The 21,925-nt window shown below is 43.6% G+C and overlaps 1 pseudogene; it reads right to left on the minus strand.

The window, feature by feature from the left end:
• Nucleotides 1-6,510: 6,510 nt before the first annotated feature.
• LOC100387145 (NADH dehydrogenase (ubiquinone) 1 beta subcomplex, 10, 22kDa pseudogene) lies at nucleotides 6,511-21,489 on the minus strand (annotated as a pseudogene).
• Nucleotides 21,490-21,925: the final 436 nt, after the last annotated feature.

A 21,925-nucleotide genomic window follows, 5' to 3' on the forward strand; every position in this document is an offset into this window, starting at 1 on the left:
AGGAATTATACAGCATGCACTTTTGGATCTGGCCTCTTTTGTGCAGAAAAATGCCTTTGAGATTCATCCACATTGTTGCATATATCAATAGTTCTTCAGTTTTCTTTGCTAAGTAGTACTCCATTGTATGGATGTACCATAGTTTACTTATCCATTCAATTATTGAAGGACATTTAAGTTTCCAGAGTTTTTTCATTTTGGTTTGGGTTTGGGTTTGGGCTTTTATTTCTAGACAGGGGCTCACACTGTTACCCAGGCTGGAGTACAGTTGCACAATCATGGCTCACTACAGCTTTGAATTCCTAGCCTCAAGTTATCCTCCTGCCTCAGCCCCCCAAGTAACTGGGACTACAGATGCATGCCACCACACCCAGCTAGTTTTTGTATTTTTTGTAGAGACAGGGGTTCATCATGTTTCCCAGGCTGGTCTCAAACTCCTACACTTAAATAATTTGCCTGCCTCCACCTCCCAAAGCGCTGGGATGCAGGCATGAGCCATTGCACCCTGGTTTCCAGTTGTTGGCGATCCGGAAAAAAGCTGCAATAGACATTCATGTGCAGGTTGTGTAAACTTAAGTTTTCACTTGCCTTGGGTAAATACCTAAGATTACCAGATCGTACGGCAAATGGATGTTTATTTGTATAAAAGGCTGTGAAACTGTTTTCCTAAACGGCAGTATCATTTTGCATTCTAACCATCAGTGTTATGAAAATTCCAGTTGTTCTATATCCTGGCCAGCACTTGGTGTTGTCGACTTGGTGTGACAACTTGGTGCTGTCAGTTTTTTGCTTTGGTTTGGTTTGGATTTTTAGCCATTCTGACAGATATATGGTATTACCTCATTGTGGTGTTAGTTTGCAATTCCCTAATTACTAATGACATTGAGCATATTTTCATGTGCGTATTTGCCATTCACGTATATTCTCTCATGGAGTGTTTGTTCAAAATCATTTGTCCAGTTTAATTTTGGCTGTTTTCTTTTCTTGTCTTGTCTTTTCTTCTCTTTTGAGACAGAGTCTGGCTCTGTCATCCAGGCTGGAGTGCAATGGCATGATCTCAGCTCACTGTAATCTCTGCCTCCCGAGTTCAAGCGATTCTCATGCCTTAGGCTCCTGAGTAGCTGGGATTACAGGCATCTGCCACCACACCCAGCTAATTTTTGTATTTTTAGTAGAAATAGGGTTTCACCATGTTGGCCAGACTGGTCTCAAACTCCTGACCTCAAGTGATCTACCTGCTTCGGCCTCCCAAAGTGATGGGATTACAGGCATGTGCCACCATACCTGATCCTGGGTTGTTTGTTTCCTTACTGTTGAGTTTTGAAAGTTCTTATATATTATATATGTAAGTTCTTTATCAGATAGGTGATTAGCAAATATTTTCTCCTAGTTTGTGATTTGTCTTTTCATTCTTTTTAAAAAACTTTTGAAAGACTAGTCAAGTGCAGTAGCGAGCAAAAGGGAAACAGTAGAACAAGGAGTTTAATAACTGTGGGCTTTTGTTTATTTGTTTGTTTGTTTGTTTTGGAGACGGGGTCTCACTCTGTTGCCCAGGCTGGAGTGCAGTGGTCCCATCTTGGCTCACTGCAGCCTTAGCCTTCTGGGTTCAAGTGATCCTCCCACCTCAACATCCCAAGCAGCTAGGACTACAGGCGTGCACCATCATGCACAGCTAATTTTTTTCTATTTTTTGTAGAGATGGGGTTTCACTACATTGCCCAGGTTGGTCTCAAACTCCTGAGCTCAGGCAATCTGTCTACTTCAGCCTCCCAAAGTGCTGGGATTACAGGTATGAGCGTCCGGCTGGGAGTTCAATAACTATGAACGATCTATTGATAACTTACTACCTTTGGATGAAGCTAAACATTTTTAAATTTATTTTATTTTATTTTAGAGTCATGGTCTCTCTATGTTGCCCAGGCTGGACTCAAGCTCCTAGATTTGAGCAATTCCCTTTCCTCAGCCTCTTGTGTTTCTGGGACTACAGGTGTGCACCACCACGCCCAGCTTAACAGTGTCGTTCACGACCAGGTGCAGTGGCTCATGCCTGTGATCCCAGTACTTTGGGAAGCCGAGGTGGGCTGATCACTTGAGCTCAGAAGTTCCAGACCAGCCTGGGCAACATGGCAAAACCCTGTCCTACAAAAAATGCAAAAAATAACTGGGTATGGTGGTATGTACCTATAGTCTCCCCTACTCAGGAGGCTGAGGCGGCAGGATCACGTGTGCCCGGGAGGTCAAGACTACAGTAAGCTGTGATCACACCACTGCATTCCAGCCTGGGTGACAGAGCAAGACCCTGTCTCAAAAACACACTGACCTTCACCAAGCAAAAATTTTTAATTTTTACAAAATCTAATTTTAATAAGGTTTTTTTTTAAATTATGGCTAATGCTTTCAACACTCTATCCAAGAACCTTTTCCCTCATCCAAGGCCACTAATAGGTCTATGATTCATTTTGAGGTGATTTTGTGAAATGGGCAAGGTACCTGTTGAAGTTCTTTTTGAAAATTTTTTGTATATGGTTGCCATTTGCTCCAACACCATTTATTGAAAAGACTATCCTTCCCATATTGAATTGGTTTTGTGTTTTTTTTTTTTCTAATCAGTTGACAATACACGGGTGGGTCTGTTTCTGGACTTTGTATTCTGTTCCACTGATATATGTGTCTATCCTTTCAATAAATACGACTCTCTTGATTACTGTAGCTTTGATGAGTAGATAACTCTATTTTATTCATGCAAAAAGCTCCATCAGTCAAGATGTGTCATCTTGAGCAAGTTATATAACCTCTCTTAACCTCAGTTTTCTCCACTATAAAAAGAGGATCTTAAAGCTGGAAGGATTGCTCACACCTGTAATCCCAGCACCTTGGGAGGCCAAGGCAAGAAAATCGCTTGAGCTCAAGAGATTCAAGACCAGCCTGGGCAACATAGTGAGATCCCATCTTTACAAAAAATAAACAAAATTAGCCAGGTTCAGTGGTGCCCATCTGTGGTTTCAGCTACGCAGGACGCTAAAGTGGGAGGACCACTTGAACCCAGGAGGTTGAGGCTGCATTGAACCATGTCTATACCACAGCACTCCAGCCTTGGCAACAAAGAGAGATCTTATCTCAAAACAACAACAACAACAACACAACAAACAAACAAAAACATAAAAGAATAGGGGCAGGGAAAAGATAGACATTGAAAAGTCACCACCTGAGTACGTAAACCAGCTTCCTCCAATTAGACGTAACACTGACTTGCACTGCTGTTAATGAGAGTTGGCATCTGTAGCACTTCCATTAATCATCATTTTCACACGTTATAATAATACATTTGTAAAGCACTTCCAGATACATTATTTCAGTCAATCATGACACACCTGTATGAGGCTGTTTTCTTTATAAGCTTAGAGAGGTTAGGCACAAAAATAATGGCCCAACCTACAGGTTGGTCCTGGCCTAGCTGATGGAGACGTCCCACTGAGGAAGACTGCCTTAGATTTCAGTCAATCGGATCCACACCCCTGCGCACCTCCATCCAGGAGTATATTTTCATCAGAAAAGCAAATGGCCCCTTCTATGCCTGTACAGTGGGGCTGAAAGGAGAGGCTGAAAAGAAGACCTAGGGTTTAATTGTTCTTTACAGAATTAATTTGAAAATAGGAACTGAATAACAGATAAATGAGAAATCTTCCCTAGGTTTTTTTTTTTTTTTTTTTAAGAGATGGGGTCTCACTATGTTGCCCGGGCTGGCACCAGTGATTGACTGGGCTCAAGAGATTCTCCATCTTAGCCTCCTTAGTAGTTAGGAATACAGGTGTGTGACACCCTACTGGGCTCCATAGGAGTTCTTTGATTGCACAAAGAAAATGACCTTTTAATGAGATCCCTCACTCAACACAATTAGCAAACAACACTTGGCTCTTATCTACATATGCCTACCTCCAAAGTAAGCTTGGTCTCCCCTTTCAGGCAAATGATATAGGAGGTGGGGAATCAGCTCAACTAGGACTGGCAATTAGAAAGCTTTGTCCATGGTAGGACACGGTGGCTCATGCCTGGAATCCCAGCACTTTGGCAGGCTGAGGCAGGAGGATGACTTGAGCCCAAGAGTTGGAGACCAGGGCAACATGGCAAATCCCATCACTGCAAAAAACACAAAAACTTAGCAGGTGTGGTGTCACATGCCTGTAGTCCTAGCTACTCAGGAGGCTGAGGTGAGAGGACCACTTGAGCCCTGGATGTCCAGGCTGCAGTGAGCCAAGATCGTGCCACTGAACTCCAGCCTGGGTGACATAATGAGACCCTGTCTCAAAAGAAAAGAGAAAGCTTTGCCCAGGGCCTTCTTATCTACCTTGGAAGAAGGTGGCCTTTGAGAAACACCTATATGGAGGTGAGCATCAGAGGAGGTTTAGAGGCAAGCTCATTTTAAAAGTTCTCCCGCGGCGGGGCGCGGTGGCTCACGCCTATAATCCCAGCACTTTGGGAGGCCGAGGCAGGCGGATCACGAGGTCAAGAGATCGAGACCATCCTGGTCAATAATGTGAAACCCCGTCTCTACTAAAAATACAAAAATTAGCTGGGCATGGTGGTGCGTGCCTGTAGTCCCAGCTGCTCAGGAGGCTGAGGCAGGAGAATTGCTTGAATTCAGGAGGCGGAGGTTGCGGTGAGCCGAGATCGCGCCACTGCACTCCAGCCTGGGTAACAAGAGCGAAAACTCCGTCTCAAAATAAATAAATAAATAAAATAAAAGTTCTTCCTTGAACCTCCGTGCTTTCCTTACCGTGAACACCCTTTGTCTTTGCGAATGGGCTCCCTGACCCTAAAATGTCCTGTGATAGTTGTAAACTGCCATAAAAAGTGGCTGCTAGTCCCAATAAAGTACTATCCATTGTTTCTTTTCTTTCTTTTTTTTTTTTTTTTTTTTTTTTTTGCCAAAGCAACCTCACAAAATGATTTTATTCTTTCTGTCTTCCCTCAGGAGAGGCTAAGGTGCAGAGAAGCAGAAAGGCGTTCTTAGAGCCATTCCGGGCATAGCTGGGGCTTTGTTCTTGTTTTTAATGAAACAATTACTAGAGATATTGTGGTATTATTTTTCAATAAATGGCAAGACATTGCTGGCCAGAAATATTTAATTACCATATGGTCTTTTAATCAGGCAGAAAGTGAAAGGGAATAATTCAGGATCAAGTGTCACACTGAGCCAGTTGGCCTTCTTCCTGTTGAGATTATTTATAAGAATGACAGGACAGCCCAAAGACCTGAATTTGAGCCCAGACTCAGCTGCCTCGTGTGACACTGAGCTACAGCTCCAAGGCTCAGTTTCCTCATTGTTCCAGCTACTTCTCAGAATTTGCATCAGGATTAAAGGAAATAAGGTAGATGAGTGGCTTAGCACACACTGAGGCTCCACAGATGTTAGCTGTTGTTATTTATTTAACTGTACAGAGAGAACCGCTCTGTTTATCAGACTGTGTGCTTTATTCTGTTTTGTTTGATTTGTATGTTGTTGCTGTTGTGTACAGACTACACCGAAATGCAACCCAGGAACTTCAGGGATCTATAACTCAAACCTAAAATTAGGAATCATTTTTTATACTTTTTCCCATTATAAACTGGAGATAATCCATATGTTACAATAAAAATTGAGTTGGGGCTGGGCACAGTGGCTCATGCCTGTAATTCCAGCACTTTGGGAGGCTGAGGCAGGAGTACTGCTTGAGGTCGGGAGTTCAAGACCAGCCTGGACAACATAACAAGACCTTCTCTCTACACATCCCCTTCCCTGTGTAGAGGGAAGGCTGAAGGTCACTGCCTAGAGGGTCCGTGAAAATTCGTTATTGCATTAAGGCTTATAATTATCTGTCCAACCAGTTTTGGAAGGAACTTTAGAATTGCCAATCCACTGTTAGGTAAACAGAGACATTGCGATATTAAGTTCACCTAGTTCAGAGGACAGTTAACTACTGGGGTTCAGGTTTTCTAAAGGTTAGGGCAATGCAGAAAAGGAAGGTAAAAATGTTGAATGGGGCAACTGGGGCCTCATGGCTGAAGCAAAGTAGGGTGTCCATAGAAAGAAGGCTCTGAGGACCAGGTGCAGTGGCTCACACCTATAATCCCACCAGTTTGGGAGGCCGAGGCAGGCAGATCACCTGAGGTCAGGAGTTCAAGACCAGCCTGGCTAACATGGTGAAACCCCATTTCTACTAAAATACAAAAATTAGCCGGATGTGGTGGCACATGCCTGTAGTCCCAGCTAGTTGGGAGGCTGAGGCTGGAGAATCGCTTGAACTCGGGAGGCGAAGGTTGCAGAGAGCCAGGATCACATCACTGCACTCCAGCCTGGGTGACGGAGTGAGACTCTGTCTCAAACAAACAAACAAACAAAAAGTTAGATCTGGTAGGATCTGAGAAAGATACTCCTTAATGAAAGAGGAAACATAGAGTACCCACGCTTCTAATATTCAGTTATAGCTATAGGACCATATTTTTTTTTTTTTTTTTTTTTTTTTTTTCCACTGGTTGAAGGGTTTATTTCGGCAATAGCGCAATCACACAGCGCCGCGTGGCGGGGCACCCACAGCTGCCTCAGGAGGTGGCAGCAGCGGCTGCTTTTGCAGCTCTTCTCTCTTCCAGCATCCTCTGCTTCTGTTTGGCCAGACATTTCCTGGCAGAACAGTGGCCCCCCAGGTCCTGATAGCGATCCTGGTAAGCCTTGGCCACCTGGGTGAACAGCTCCACTTCCTTGGCACAGTTCTGCTTGTAGTTTTCTCCCTCCCTCTGCTGACAGGCCTTGAGCCGTTCCTGGATAATGTTGACAATTTCTTGATCAACTTTGTAGTCCCTCCTCCACTGCATCTCGGCTTCAAATATGCACAGGACATCATTCTCCTTGCACTCCGTGATGTCTGGCACGCGGCGGTACTGCCGGTGGTAGTAGTAGTACCTGTTCTTTGCGTGCTGCCTTTCTATAAATTCTCTCACGAGGGTCACGGGGCGGTCCACGATGAGGTCGAAGGCCTTAGTCAGGTAGACGACGGGGTTGGGTAGCCAAGTCTGCGACGACAGCGCCGGGGTGCGTGTCGGGGGCTCGGGGTACACATCCTTGTCCCAGGTGTCAGGCATGGCGGTGGCAGGCGCGGACTCCCAGGACCATATTTTTTAAACCCATGTAATTAAAAGTATAAGATTACTTACCCAACCTAAAACAAAAAGTTCACTAAGAAAAAAATAGCCATTCCTCGATGCGATTATATGAACATTAACGTTAATAAAAAGGGTTTTTCTCCTTGTAGAAACTCTTAGCATATGAAATTATCTTTACAAGTCACTCCGAGATTTAGTTTTTAAATATTATTTTCAGTTGCTATCCAGTAAAGGATACATTTCAAATGTATCTTGATTAGACAATCACCTGTAACAAAAGTTCCTTTCCTTGAAAATGCTTGCAAGGAGTTCAGAAAACATAGTAACTTCACTTTACTGTGACACTGATACTCTGTTCCCAGTCCAGCTTTTGCCTGCTTCTTTTTAAGGCACAAAGAGCTCTCATCTTCTCAATCTCCCTGGCTTTCAGGCCACTTGAGGATAGCAGAATGCAAATTCCTCAATAACCACCTATTTAAGTAACCAAAGTAAAAACAGGAGTTTAGCAGAGCTGTCCTGGGGAAAAAAAAACAAAATCAGTGACCTGTGCAAGATGTGTATTCTCCGCATTCAGTCTCCCCTACTATCTGTCCCACCTGCCAAGCCAACTGTATCTCTTAGTACTCTCCAGAACACCACTGTCCCCAAATCTGTCCCTTCCAGAGTCACCAATTTTACAGTCAGTTCCTTGCTCAAAAATCCCCAAGGACTTCTGTATCAGTTAAGATTTGCATTTGGCAGCTAGTAACAGAGCCCAGAAATCCTAGTGGCTTAAATGAGATAAAAGAGTATTTTTCTTTTCTGTAGAAGAATTCTGGAGATAAGTGACACAGAGTTGGTGTGGCATCGCCTATAGTTCCTGTATCTTTCTGCTCCACAATGCACCTTCTATCCTCAGGAACAAAGGATGCCTCCTCAGATTGCAGCCATCTTACACACCTTGTAGGCAGCCAAGAGGGGACAGACAGGCAGATGTCAAACTTCTTTTCAAATGCCGTCAGGACCTAATGCAGTCCAGCAGACTTCATCAGCATTCATGAAATCATTTCAGATACAAGAATCAATTGATTCTGTGGCACTACTGAAGCAGGGCAATTTATCATGCATAAAACTTTATAGTAAATATCAACAGTATACCCAGGGCACCATACTAGAAACTACAAAGTATCATTTGAAATTATTAAAAGGACAGTCTCTTGGCCGGGCACGGGGGCTCACGCCCGTAATCCCAGCACTTTGGGAGGCCAAGGCAGGCGGATCACGAGGTCAGGAAATCGAGACCATCCTAGCCATGGTGAAATCCCATCTCTATAAAAATAATTTTTAAAAAAATAAAATTTAAAAAGGACAGTCTTTTAAGATATGTAACTATCTACATAATTAATCAGGTATAGTCGTTCATGCTTGTCATCCCAACGATTTGGGAGGCTTAGGTGAGAAACTGCTTGAGCAAAGGAGTTCAAGACCAGCCAGGGCAAAGTAGTGAGACCCCATCTCTCAAAAAATTTTTTTAATTAGCCAGGCATGGTGGCATGCGCCTGCAGTCCCAGCTACTCAGGAGGCTGAGGCAGGAGAATTACCTGAGCCCAGAAGGTTGAGGCTGCAGTGAGCCATGATTATGCCACTGCACTCCAGCCTGGGAAATAGAGAGAGCCCCAATGTGTCTTAAAAATAAATAAATCAATGCTTGCTCTGGTGAGTACAGGAAGAATCTGTCCTCATGTGTAGGAGTAGTGGCATATTCCTGAGTAAAAACATAATAATAAAATGGTGAACACACATAGCTACTACTTTATGCAGGCCTTGTTGTAAGTTCTTTACATATAATCAATGTTTTTCTCATAGAAATATATGCTTAAGACTGTGAAGAGAGAAGAAAGACAGGAAACAGAATTAACGTATGTAGGTACTTAGTCCAGGACCTGGCACATAGTAGCCACTCACTATTGTTGTTGCCAACAAAACATCTCAAGCGAACATTCAGTCCCCTTCCCCCCGCTAGATAAGGACCCTCCACATACTCAGGCATTCACTGACTCTCTATCCACTATCGTGCAGCCACATTCCCACGGTTGAACACATCCGTCAGAAGGCATCAATAGCAACTACAGCTCTGCTCAGGTAGGTAACACCAACCCTGAGCCCCCCAGCCTGGATCCTCAGCTGAGGATACGCCAGAGATAAGCGCCCAGCTCCCTCCTTCTCGCTTTCTATCAGCAGTACTCTCTCTTGAGTGTAGATTTGTTTTACTTTGTTTTACTGGAGAAGGGAAGGAGGAGAGGTGAAGGCAAGACAGGGGAAAGGAAACAAAGAAGATAAGATGCAAGAGTTATTTCAGGTCTCAGTTTTGTCTGGGGCTCATATACAGAGCTGTTATGTTCGAGAAATATAAATGACTCAAGCTTTTCCTAAAGATTGAAACAGAAACAACTGTGATTGGACTGGGAAGTATACCTCACTTAGCTTAGCTCCGAAAGAACCTGAGCTGATGGCTGAAGAAATGAACAAGTAGTGTCAATCTGCTGACAACTGGGAAAGCGGATGGGGCGGGTCCCAGCCACCGTAGCTTCCGGTGGACTCACTGGCCAACTCTAGGTTGTTATACCACTGTAGCCAGCAGAGGTCTCTCTTTTATTAATCTCCAATTCAAAAAAACTCCTCTGGGTTGTTTATTTCCATTATCCTTTTGAAGTCTCTTTCTAAAGCCAAACAAATAATGAATCATTTGGCCACAGCATCTTCAAATATTGAATCTAGTCACTTAGTAAAAATGAAAGACAAAAATGCTGACCTACTTGAAGCAAAAGATTCAGTATTCCTCTAAGCTATTCATTTCCTTTAGAAGATTCATAACAATTGCACAGCCAAAGAGCAAAACATGGGCCAGACCCTAAAACAGCATGGGCAACTGACTCATTATGCCAATGAAAAGGGAATCCCAGCTAAGCCTGGTAGCTGGGTGGAGCAGGAGGCTGGCGAGGTCCACTTCTTTGGATCCCTGGTTTTAAAGCTGACACGAGGCATGGCTCTTCCTTGAATGTGCTCCCTCAAAAGCCTGAAATATACCACTTGTGACCACATCCCCTCTAATGGTCCAAGCACTTCATATTACATCCTCCTTACTTAATAAAACCAGAGTTTTGCCTGGGTTCAGTGGCTCATGCCTATAATCCCAGCACTTGGGAGGCTGAGGCGGGTGGATCACAAGGTCAGGAGTTTGAGACCAGCCTGGCCAACATGGTGAAACACTGTCTCTACTAAAAATACAAAACAAAATAAAACCAGAATTTTGGTTTTCGAAAATTAGATTGTCTATATGAAGCAGCATCATGGAGACAATGAAAGCAAAACCTTGAACTTCCCCTCTCATGTCCTGTGGAATGACCCCAAGGGAAGACTAAGGATTTCAACTAATATTTGATAAAATGAGGAAACAATTATATTTAATTGAAGCTGCTCAAGTCACTCTTATTTTATTTTTATTTTATTTTATTTTTCTGAGACAGGGTCTTGGTCTGTCACCCAGGCTGGAGTGCAGTTGTGTGATCACTGCTCATTATAGCCTCGACCTCCTGGGCTCAGGTGATCCTCCCACCTCAGCCTCCCGAATAGTTTGCACTACAGGTGCACAGCATCATGCCCAGCTGGTTTTCTGTACTTTTAGTAGAGATGGGGTTTTGCCACGGTACCCAGGCTGGATCCAAGTGATCCATCTGCCTCAGCTTCCCAAAGGGCTGAGAGTACAAGCCTGAGCCTATTTCATTTCAGAGACAGGATCTCACTCTGTCACCCAGGCCTGAGTGGCAGTGGTGAATTATAGCTCACTAAAACCATGAATTCCTAGGCTCAAGTGATCCTCGTGCCACAGCTCCCCAAGTAGCTGTGACTACAGGTGCTTGCCACCTTGCCCAGCTAATTTATTTATTTATTGTAGAAATGAGGTCTCACATTGCCCAGGCAGCTCTTGAATACCTAACCTCAAATGATCCTCTCTGGCCTCCCAAAGCACTGAGATTGCAGGCATCAGCCACTGCACCTGCCAAGTCACTTTTAAATTATCCAGTGGCTTCCCATTGCTCTAAAACTCCAAAATTCCTAATGTGGCTTAAAAAGCCCATCACTCCAGCCACAGCACTCGTTCCTACTGCCCCTGGCTCATTGCCCCCCAGGCACAAGCACCTTCTTTCAAAGCCCTTCTCCACCTTGCAGCCTTGGACTGTGTTGAGCTTGGATCACTCTCCTTCCCTTCCTCCTTTCAACTGGTTAAGTCTTGCTCAGCTTCCAGGTCTGAGCTTGAAAGTCATTTCTTTAGGAGAGATTCCCTAGCCCCTGCCTAGGTCAGGGCCCTTATTTCAGACTCTTACAGCAGCCCACAAGGCAGCCACTAGAACACAGGGCTGCTGGTGAGGGGGATGGTATGGCCTTTTTTTTTTTTTTTTTTTTTTTTTTTCGAGTAGCTGGGATTACAGGCACACGGGTATGGCATTTTTAAAAAAATTTTTTTAGAGATGGGTCTTGCTCTGTTGCCCAGGTGGACTCAAACTCCTGGGCTCTAGGGATCCTTCCACCTCAACCTCCCAAGAAGCTGGGACTGTAAGTGGTTGCCCAGCTAAAGGGAGTGTGGAGTGAATTTTAAAGCCCCTTTTCTTTTCAGTCAACACAGGCTGGCTGGGGAAGAGAATATCGATTTTAGCCCCTGCTTGCTTCCTCAGCTGGTCACCTTTGTCTGGGACCCAAACTGCTAGTACATGAAGCAGAAGTTCTGAGGTCCCTTCATGGCACTCGTCCTTCACAACATTCATCTAAATTCCATGAAATAATTACAGCCGTGACGCCTTGTGGTCTCCTCCAACAGCCTGGAGTTCCAGGAGGCCAGTGCTCCTGTTTGTGACCTTGTAGCCCACAGAGCCCGGCCTTGGTAGAGGCTCCCTGAGTGTGGACGTGATGGTGCAGCAATGTCTGGCTCTGCTAAGCAACCATCAGGTTACACATTCACGTGCGTTTCTCTAGTGAGATTATAAACGTACATTGTTCAGCCAACGCTACTCTACAATCGTCTTCTTTTGACTCCTCTGAATATGTGGTCTGTGGCCAAAAATCAAAACTCTAGCTTCGCTGAAAAATAACCTGATCCACAGGGATGGAATGTGTGATCTCGACTAGGAAACAGGAAGCACAGAGCTGTAAGCCAGAGGAACATGTAAATCATCTCATTTAATTCCCCACTTTGCAGGAAATCAAGAATTGGAATAGTCTCATCTGTAAAATGGAGAGAGTGGATACAGTGATCTTCCACAGCCAATATTCTGCGATCCTAAGATCTGCCCCAGGTCAGTCACATGAAGAGGAACAGCCAAAGATTAGTCGGCTAACTTGAAATATAAAACAATTTTCCCAGCACTATGTCCTAAGTAACTTATCTAAGGCAGGGAGTTGATCTGTTGAATTCCCAGGCGGATTCCCTGAGTGTGCCAGGTGCCAAAGATCAAGGAATGTGAGATTTGGGATCATGTTACCAGTAAAATCCCATATGGCAAAAAGATAGAATAACCTCAATTTTCCACGGTTTGTTAAGACATCCTTGAGTTAATGAGGATGATATTTCTACCTCATGCATGTGCCCCAGAAGCCAGACTATGTACACAAACATGCAAACACACACTCCTCATAACTCAGGTACAGATTTAATGGCATCTGAAGTTACAGATAAAAATGGAGGAAAAATTGTTATAAAAATGCCTTGTGCTCTGCTCATGTCTGAGAAGAGCAAGACCGTATGTGAGACGTAAAGAGAAACTCTGACTCCATGCTCAAGAAATTGTCATGATAAATCTTTTTCAAATTTGAAATACCGGCTGGGCGTGGTGGCTCATGCCTGTAATCCTAACACTTTGGGAAGCCGAGGCAGGCAGATCACTTGAGGTCAGGAGTTTGAGACCAGTCTGGCCAATATGGTGAAAACCCGTCTCTACTAAAAATACAAAAAAAAAGTAGTTGGATATGGTGGCAAGCATCTGTAAGTCCAGCTACTCGGGAGGCTGAGGCAGGAGAATTGCTTGAACCTAGGAGGCGGAGGTTGCAGTGAGCCAAGATCGTGCCACTGCACTCTAGCCTGGGCAGCAGAGAAAGACTCCGTCTCAAAAAAAAGAAATTTTTGAAATACCTTTATAGTTTTTTCCTTGTTAAAATCTACTGTTAAAAATGCAAACAGTACATAAACGTTTAAGGGAAAGTCTCTTCATAATCCTGCCCTCAGAAATAGGAACTACAGATGTTAATCTGATGGGTAACCTTCCAGGACACTTGTATGCCTATATACATGTGAATTTAAAAAATTTTCACAAAAATACTTTCATACTGTTCTGTGCCTACTTTTGGCCATAACGTGTTATGGAAAATTTAATATTAAGCCGTATAATTTTTTGTGTGTGTGTGAGACACGGTCTTGTTCTGCCACCCTGGCTGGGTACAGTGGCGAGATCATGGCTTACTGCAGCCCCCACCTCCTGGCTTAGGTGATCCTCCGACTTCAACATTCTGAGTAGCTGGGACTACAGGCCTGTGCCACCAAACCTGGCCAATTTTTTTTGGGGGGGGGCGGTATTTTTTTGTAGAGATGGGGTTTCACCATGTTGCCCAGGCCGGTCTCAAACTCCTGGACTTAATCGATCCGCCTCTCATGGTCTCCCAAAGTGCTGGGATTACAGGCATGAGCTACCATGCCCAGCCAAGACATATAACTATTAATACATATAAAGCTACCCAGGGTGTTTTAATGGCTATAATTTGTGCCCTTCTTGCATATACTACACTTGGTTCAATCATAATCAATTCTGTAATCCTACATCTAAAGGTTTTTATTTGGTTGTTTACATTTTTGTTTTTTAAAATCTAATATGTAACATTACAGTGATTACTCTGGTAAATATATCCTTAGTCACACATCTGACTATTTCTCAAAATTAAATCTGTAGAAAAATGCATACTTTTTTTTTTTTTAATACAGAGTCTCACTCTGTTACCCAGGGTGAAGTGCAGTGGCGCAATCTTGGCTCACTGCAACCTCTGCCTCCCAGGTTCAAGTGATTCTCCTGTCTCAGCCTCCTGAGTAGCTGGGATCACAAGCATACACCACCACACCCGGTTAATTTTTGAATTTTTAGTAGAGACAATGTTTTGCCATATTGGCCAGGGTGGTCTTGAACGCCTGACCTCAAGTGATCCTCCCACCTCAGCCTCCCCAAAGTGCTGGGATTACAGGTGTGAGCCACCTCACCAGGCGGAAAAGAACATTCACTTGAAACGCACAGTACATAAATTTAAAAAATGCGTGTGTGTTTAAGGGGGATTTGACATTTTTCTCCAAACGGTTAGCTGTAAGCTAACACCATTTATTGCGTAACATACTTTCTCTCTACTAATTAGACAATTTATGTTTATCATGTAATCAACTCTTCGTGAGGCTTTTAAAAGAGAATAGAGAGCTTTAAGGAAAAGCCAGAATAAGATGATGCTTTTGGAGAGACTGGTATTACCAGTAACATACAGGCATTTAAATCAAAAGCAGGAATGAATGGGGATGTGTTGAGAGAATCAGCCTTTTACACACTTACAGTTGTGCAGGCTGTAAAAGGCTGATTCAGGGGGATTTCTTTTTTCTCTTCCTTTTTTTTTTTTTTTTTTGGAGACAGATTCTCACTCTGTCGCCAGGCTGGAGGGCAGTGGTGCCATCTTAGCTCACTGCAACCTCCACCTCCCAGGTTCAAGCGGTCTTCCTGCCTCAGTCTCTCCAATAGCTGGAACTACAGGCACGCGCCACCACACCCAGCTAATTTTTGTATTTTAAAAGAGATGGAGTTTTGCCATGTTGGCCAGGATGGTCTCGATCTCCTGACCTCATGATCCTCCCACCTTGGCCTCCCAAAGTGCTGGGATTACAGGCATGAGCCACCCTGCCCAGCCAATACAGGGGATTTCTATGTATAAAGTAAGGAGATGCCAGTAGGCTAAAGATGAGATCATTTGGATGAGAGGGATTTTACACTGAACCTGAAAGACGGTCATGGCTTCCACACACGCACTCTTTGCTTCTTTGGTCACCAGTGAAGCTGCAAAAATATCACTCACCCTTGAATAGAAAGGAGGGAAAGAATAATGGCCATCTTTGTATCTGAGTGTCTTAATTTACCTAAATTTATATATTCTGTATTTGGTTTATATCCTAATAGTTTACAATTTAGCAAGTTTTCATTTCTTAAGAGCCTTTCATATTTCCTTTTCTGGTAACTGTTCATAACCTTTGATTATTTTTCTACTGGTTTGCGTTTTCTTCATTGATTTATAGAAACTATTTATTGGAGAAATTAACCCTTTGATATATGGGTTGCAAACATTTTTCCCAATTTTTCATTGCATATGGATGTGGGTATATGTGTTACTGATTTATTACTACAAATAAACCTACACCAAGTCCTTTCAGAAATCATTAGAAGTGACACTAAGTTCAAAAGATGCCTTACAAAATTTTTATTGTGATAAAAATACATAAAATTTACCATTTTTACATATCTAATTGTTTATTAAATGCCCATTTAAAATACTTGCTTTTCTTAATGGTTAGAACAGCAGTAATGAAAATAATGAGACATACGACAAGGTTAACGTAGTGTACTGGCTGTGGTTACTGGGAGAAGCCTGGGTATCTCCGTTAATTTGATTGTTTACAAATATGTAATGGTCATTATTATATACTGTGTATTGGGCTAAATACTGCACATATATTATTCCACTGAATACTTTTAATAACCCTCTGAAAGTTATAAGCATCCTTATTATATAGACAAAGAAATGAAAACTTTAAAAGGTGAAGTAACTTGCAAATGGCTGTTCAGTAATTATACTCAAAGCCAGGCAGTCAGATTCCAGAGCCTGAAATTCAACCACTACAGCGTCTTACAAATAATGCAACCCAGTACACTGTGTGAGACTCTTTTAGACATAACATGAATGAACTTTTAAGATGCTCCAGAGGGCCAGGTATGATGGCTCATGCCTGTAATTTCAGCACTTTGGGAGGCTGAGGCAGGAAGATCACTTGAGGCTAGGAGTTCAATACCAGCCTGGACAACATAGCAAGAACCTGTTTCTCTCTCTCTCTCTCTCTCTCTCTCTCTCTCTCTCACACACTCACACACACACACACACACACACACAATGTTAGCCAGGCATGGTGGTGTGCACCAGCTGTAACATAGCAAGAACCTTTCTCTCTCTCTCTCTCTCTCTCTCTCTCACACACACACACACACACAAAACGTTAGCCGGGCATGGTGGTGTGCACCGGCTGTCCTATCTACTTGGGAGGCCGAAACAGGAGGATCACATGAGCCCAGGAGGTCGAGGTTGCAGTGAGTCACTGCACTCCAGCCTGGGTGGCAGAGTGAAACCTGGTTTCAAAACAAAACAAAAAAATGTTCCAGTAATTGTATATTTTTTTATTGTGGTTAAATACAAGTAAGATAAAACTTGCCGTTTAAACCATTGCTTTATTATTTTTTTAGAACTGCTAGGCTGTAGTGCAGTAATGAAATCATAGCTCATCGTAGCTTGAGCTGCAGCCCCAAACTCCTGGGCTAGAGCAATCCCGTTGCCTCAGCCTCCAGAATAGCTTAACAATTTATTTTTATTTTTATTTTTTAGAAACAGATCTCACTGCCAAGATCACACCACCGTACTCCAGCCTGGGCAACAGAGCAAGACGTCTTTAAAAAAAAAAAAAGAAAGAAACAGATCTCACTATGTTGCCCAAGCTGGTCTTAAAGCCCTGGCCTCGAGATCCTTCCAGCTGAGCACAGTAGCTCACATCCGTAATCCCAACATTTCGGGAGACCAAGGCAGGAAGATCACTTGAGGCCAGGAGTTCAAGACCAGCCTGGGCAACATAGGGAGATCCTGTCTCTACCAAAAAGAAAAAAAAATTACATCTTTTGAATTCTATGTTTATTGTTTACTTTGAAATACTTTCCTCAACTCTGAGATTTTATTTTTTAAAATCCTTTGAGGTTTCCCCTTGCATGTCTATGGTTTCATTTCTTTCTACTTCATTCTCTTTGATTCTTCAGGAATTATCCTGATGTGTGCAATAAGAATCCCACTTTATTTTTTATAATGCTGACACAATTATATTTAAAACTAGACAAGTTCATTTTAAATCCACATGGGAAAAATAGCAAGCAAAAGAAGACAGGAAAATTCTGGTGAAAAAAAATTAAAAAGTAAAGAGGCCCATTGAGATGTGGAGAACCAGTCCCACCAGCAATTAAAACATATTATAAATTTACAGTCCTTATAATATGATCCTGAGTGAACAGACTGCTAGAACAAAGGAACAAAATAGGATGATCAGAACCTATTATCAGAATTCGGTATAAAGAGGTGCAGATGAATTAGGGAGACTGCCATCTTTGTCACGCTGTGCGCTCCCTTCCAAGAACATGGTACACCTTTTCACTTGTGCAGGGCTCTGCTAGAGACTCAATCTTAGAATAAGCACACTGCTGTCTCCCAGCGTCTTCCCATCCACTGAAGAGTAGCAGTGAGGCTCTGCCTGTGCAGGTTTTGTTTGGGGTCTAAATACTTTTTTTCCAGAGTCATTCCTAACGTATTGGACTTTCCAATCTTTCTTTTTCTTTTTCTTTTTTTTTTTTAGACAGGGCCTCACTGTTGCCCGAAATGCAGCGGCATGATCTCAGCTCACTGCAACCTCAGCCTTCCAGGCTGTAGCAATCCTCCCACCTCAGCCTCCTTAGTAGCTGGGACCACAGGCAGCACCACCACACCCGGCTACATTTTTTTTTTTTTTTTTGTAGAAACAGGGTTTCACCATGTTGCCCAGGCTGGTCTGGAACTCCTGAGTTCAAGCTATCTGCCTGCCTCGTCCTCCCAAAGTGTACAGATTACAGGTGCGAGCCACTGTGCCCAGCCTCCAGTCTTCCTACTGCCATAATGTGAAAAGCTGTGATGACCAGGTATGAGTTCATTAGACATATCTGTACTATATTCCCACAGTCTGGGCTTGAACACTACCTTAAGTGTTAAAGATTAAACAGACTGGGCTCCATGGCTCTCACCTGCAATCCCATCACTTTAGGGAGAGAAGGTATGAGGATCACTTGAAGTCAGGAGTTCAATACCAGGCTGGTCAACACAGCGAGATCTCCATCTCTACAAAAGTAAAAAAACTGCTGGGTGTGGTGGCACATATCTGTAGTCCCAGCTACTCCAGAGGCTGAAGTAGAGGATCTCCTGAGCCCAGGAGCTTGAGGCTGCAGTGAGCCATGTTCATGCCCACTGCACTCCAGACTGGGTGACAGAGTGAGACCCGTCGTTAAAAGACAAATAGGCCGGGGGCAGTGGGCAGTGGCTGACGCCTGTCATCCCAGCCTTTTGGGAGGCCAATGCGGGTAGATCACAAGGTCAGGAGTTGGACCAGCCAATATGGTGAAACCCTATCTCTACTAAAAATACAAAAACTAGCTGGGCGTGCTGGCTGGCACCTGTAGTCCCAGCTACTTGGGAGGCTAGGGCAGGAGCATTGCTTGAACCTGAGAGGCGGAGGTTGCAGTGAGCCAAGATTGCACCACTGCACTCCAGCCTGGACAACAGAGCGAGACTCTGTCTCAAAAAGAAAGAAAGAAAGAAAAACAGGTAAATAAATTATTTAAAGATTAAACAATAGGTGTTAGATGTTAGCAGAATTCTATTTAAAGGTTTCAGAGATGCTAGGTGTGGTGACCCATGCCTGTCATCTCAGCACTTCGGAAGGCTAAGGCAGAAGAATCATTTGAAGCCAGGAGTTCAATACCAGCTTAGGCAACTAGCAAGATCTCTCCACAAAGAAAAAAAAAAAGGTTTCAGAGCACACACGTAATTGCAGTGACTCTGGAGGCCGAAGTGGGAGGACTGCATGAGCCCAGGAGTTGGAGTTTGCAGTGAGACATGACCACACCACTGCACTCCAGCCTGGATAACAGAGGGAGACTCCGTCTTAAAAAAAAAAATTTAAAGGCTGGGCGCGGTGGCTGAAGCCTGTAATCCCAGCACTTTGGGAAGCCGAGGCGGGTGGATCACGAGGTCAAGAGATCGAGACTATCTTGGTCAGCATGGTGAAACCCAGCCTCTACTAAAAGTACAAAAAATTAGCTGGGCATGGTGGCGCGTGCCTGTAATCCCAGCTACTCAGGAGGCTAAGGCAGAAGAATTGCCTGAACCCAGGAGGCGGAGGTTGCAGTGAGCCAAGATCGTGCCATTGCACTCCAGCCTGGGAAACAAGAGCGAAACTCCGTCTCAAAAAAAAAAAAAAAATTTAAAAAGTCAGGCATGGTGGTTCACGCCTGTAATCCCAGCACTTTGGGAGGCCGAGGTGGGCAGATCACCTTAGGTCGGTAGTTTGAGATCAGCCTGACCAACATGGAGAAACCCCCTCTCTGCTAAAAATACAAAAAATTAGCTGGGCGTGGTGGTGCATGCCTTTAATCCCAGCTACTGGGGAGGCTGAGGCAGAAGAATCACTGGAAGCCGAGAGGTGGAGGCTGTGGTGAGCTGAAATCATGTCACTGCACTCCATCCTGGGCAACAAAAGTGAAACTCTGTTTCAAAAAAAGAAGAAGAAATAAATAAATAAGAAAGCTTTCAGAGGCTGAGTTTGTGTCTCACTTTAATTTGAGAAGTTCCCACCTACTCCTCAGTATTAATAGTCACCACTCTTAAAGATGGGCCTTAAGTTACCACAAGTGTTAGTTTTGAACAGTAATGTCCAATAGAAATATAATTTCAGCCACATCTGTAAATTGTCTAGTAACTACACTAAAAAAGTAAAATGAAACAGATGAAATTCATTTTAATATTTCATTTAGCCCAAAATAAAAATATTATTTCAATATGTAATCCATATTAAAATTATTAATGAAATATTTAACATTTTCTTTTCATACTAAATCTTGGAAATGTAGTGTTTATGTCACATAGCACATCTCAATTTGGACTAGCCACGTCCAAGCATTCAAATAGCCACAGAGCTCTACAAGATGCTAATGAGCAAGGAAAATGGCTTAATTTACTGGGAATCCAGAAAGGCCAAGGTTAGAAATACAGTTTCTCAAGGGTCTGAAATAGACTTTGAAATCACTAGTCCAAATACTATTTGATATTTGAATCTTGTCTACAACGTTTCTGTCACGGGGTCATCCAAGACTAGTGGTGGACTCACACTCCAGGGATGGCGAGTTCACTGCTTCCGGAGGCTAGCCTGTCTTCAACGCAAAAAAATTCTTTCCATTAAGGCACACATGTTTTCTAATAGTGTCCACCCTGGATAGGTGGGCACCTGGAGGTCAGGAGTGAGTAGCTGACCTTTATGATGTGGGACTAGAGATTAAGTAAACACAGCCTTGCTAAAGGCATAATCAGGTTGGTTTATGGCCTTTCATGTACCTTAGTTGGGTTGAATAATTAAGAGGTTGGATAGGCTAAGAAGGACTGGGCGAGTTAAGAACTAAAAAATGTCACCACTGAGTTAGGAACTGTTAGAATGCTAGAGCTGGATATCTGGTTAAAATCGTCCAATAGACTGCAGCAAGACTAACAGAAAGAAAGAAACAGGTTATGTATCCATGCAAATTTTGCTATATGGAGAAAGAATTTCACTAATGTGGACACAGTGATTGGGAGAATCATTTAACTTATTACAAACTTTAAAAATGTTCCCAAAGTAAAACATCATTGGGTTCTAATTCATAAAGAATGTCATTTCTATTAGACTTGTGTTACCAAAAAAAAAGTTATCCTAAATCTTAAGGTACACATAGTTTATCAAAAGAATTTCCAGACCCAGAAATCAAAGGCACTTCAAAAGTCTCATTTCCTATCTTGAGATTGTTTTAACATATTCCTCCCGCAAAAACACTCTGGAAACCAGAAAACTTTTTTAAAATTTAATTCAATATAAATGACACCGACTGGCTCAATTATGATGGGTTCTGAGTGGCGGTTGAAATAACACATTTTTCCTCTTCTATTTCCTCTCTCTCTCTTTTTTTTTTTTTTTTTGGTTTCGAAGAGGTGTTCTTTCTTTTCCGGGCCACCTTCACCCTCCCGCACTCCCCAATTCTACCTTTCCAAGGCAGGGGAAGGTGCATCCTCGACAGGCTCCTGCCCGCACGCCTTCCGAGTACCCCCGGCCCGCACCCGGTGACAACAAGGCGCGCGGGACATCCTTGAACGGGTTCGGTTACATCTCTGCCCCTGCGAGACTGCAGATCGCTGACCACCCCGCGCACCCCCGCCTGCCTGCACACTGTCAACCGCACTTAGGGGAAAATTTTGGAACAGAAGCTCCGCCCATTCTCCTCCCTTCTGCCTCCTCGAACCGGCTCAAAACCCCCCACCACGGGCCGCCGAAGCAGGTTTCGCCACACGTTGTGGGGGGCTGTATTTTTTACAAGAAAACAAGCATCCAAAAAAAAAAAAAATTCAAACTGCACGCGCCGACCAATGGGGAAGAAGTAGGAGGTGGGCGGAGGCGGCGCGCGGCGGGGAGGGGGCGCCGGGCGGGCGTAGAGCTGGGACCGCGGGGGATTCGGAAAACGCGGCGGGCGCGGGGTTCGGGGCTTTTTTTTTCTTTTCTTTTTTTTTTTTCCTCCTCCCAAACCAGCTGGAGCGCGAGACTCCGCCTGAAACTGCAGCCTCTCGGATCCACCTTAAATCTTCAGCGGACTCGGCGTCGGGGTCA

This window comes from Callithrix jacchus, chromosome 9 (assembly GCF_049354715.1).
Source record: "Callithrix jacchus isolate 240 chromosome 9, calJac240_pri, whole genome shotgun sequence".
Classification (NCBI taxonomy): domain Eukaryota; kingdom Metazoa; phylum Chordata; class Mammalia; order Primates; family Cebidae; genus Callithrix; species Callithrix jacchus.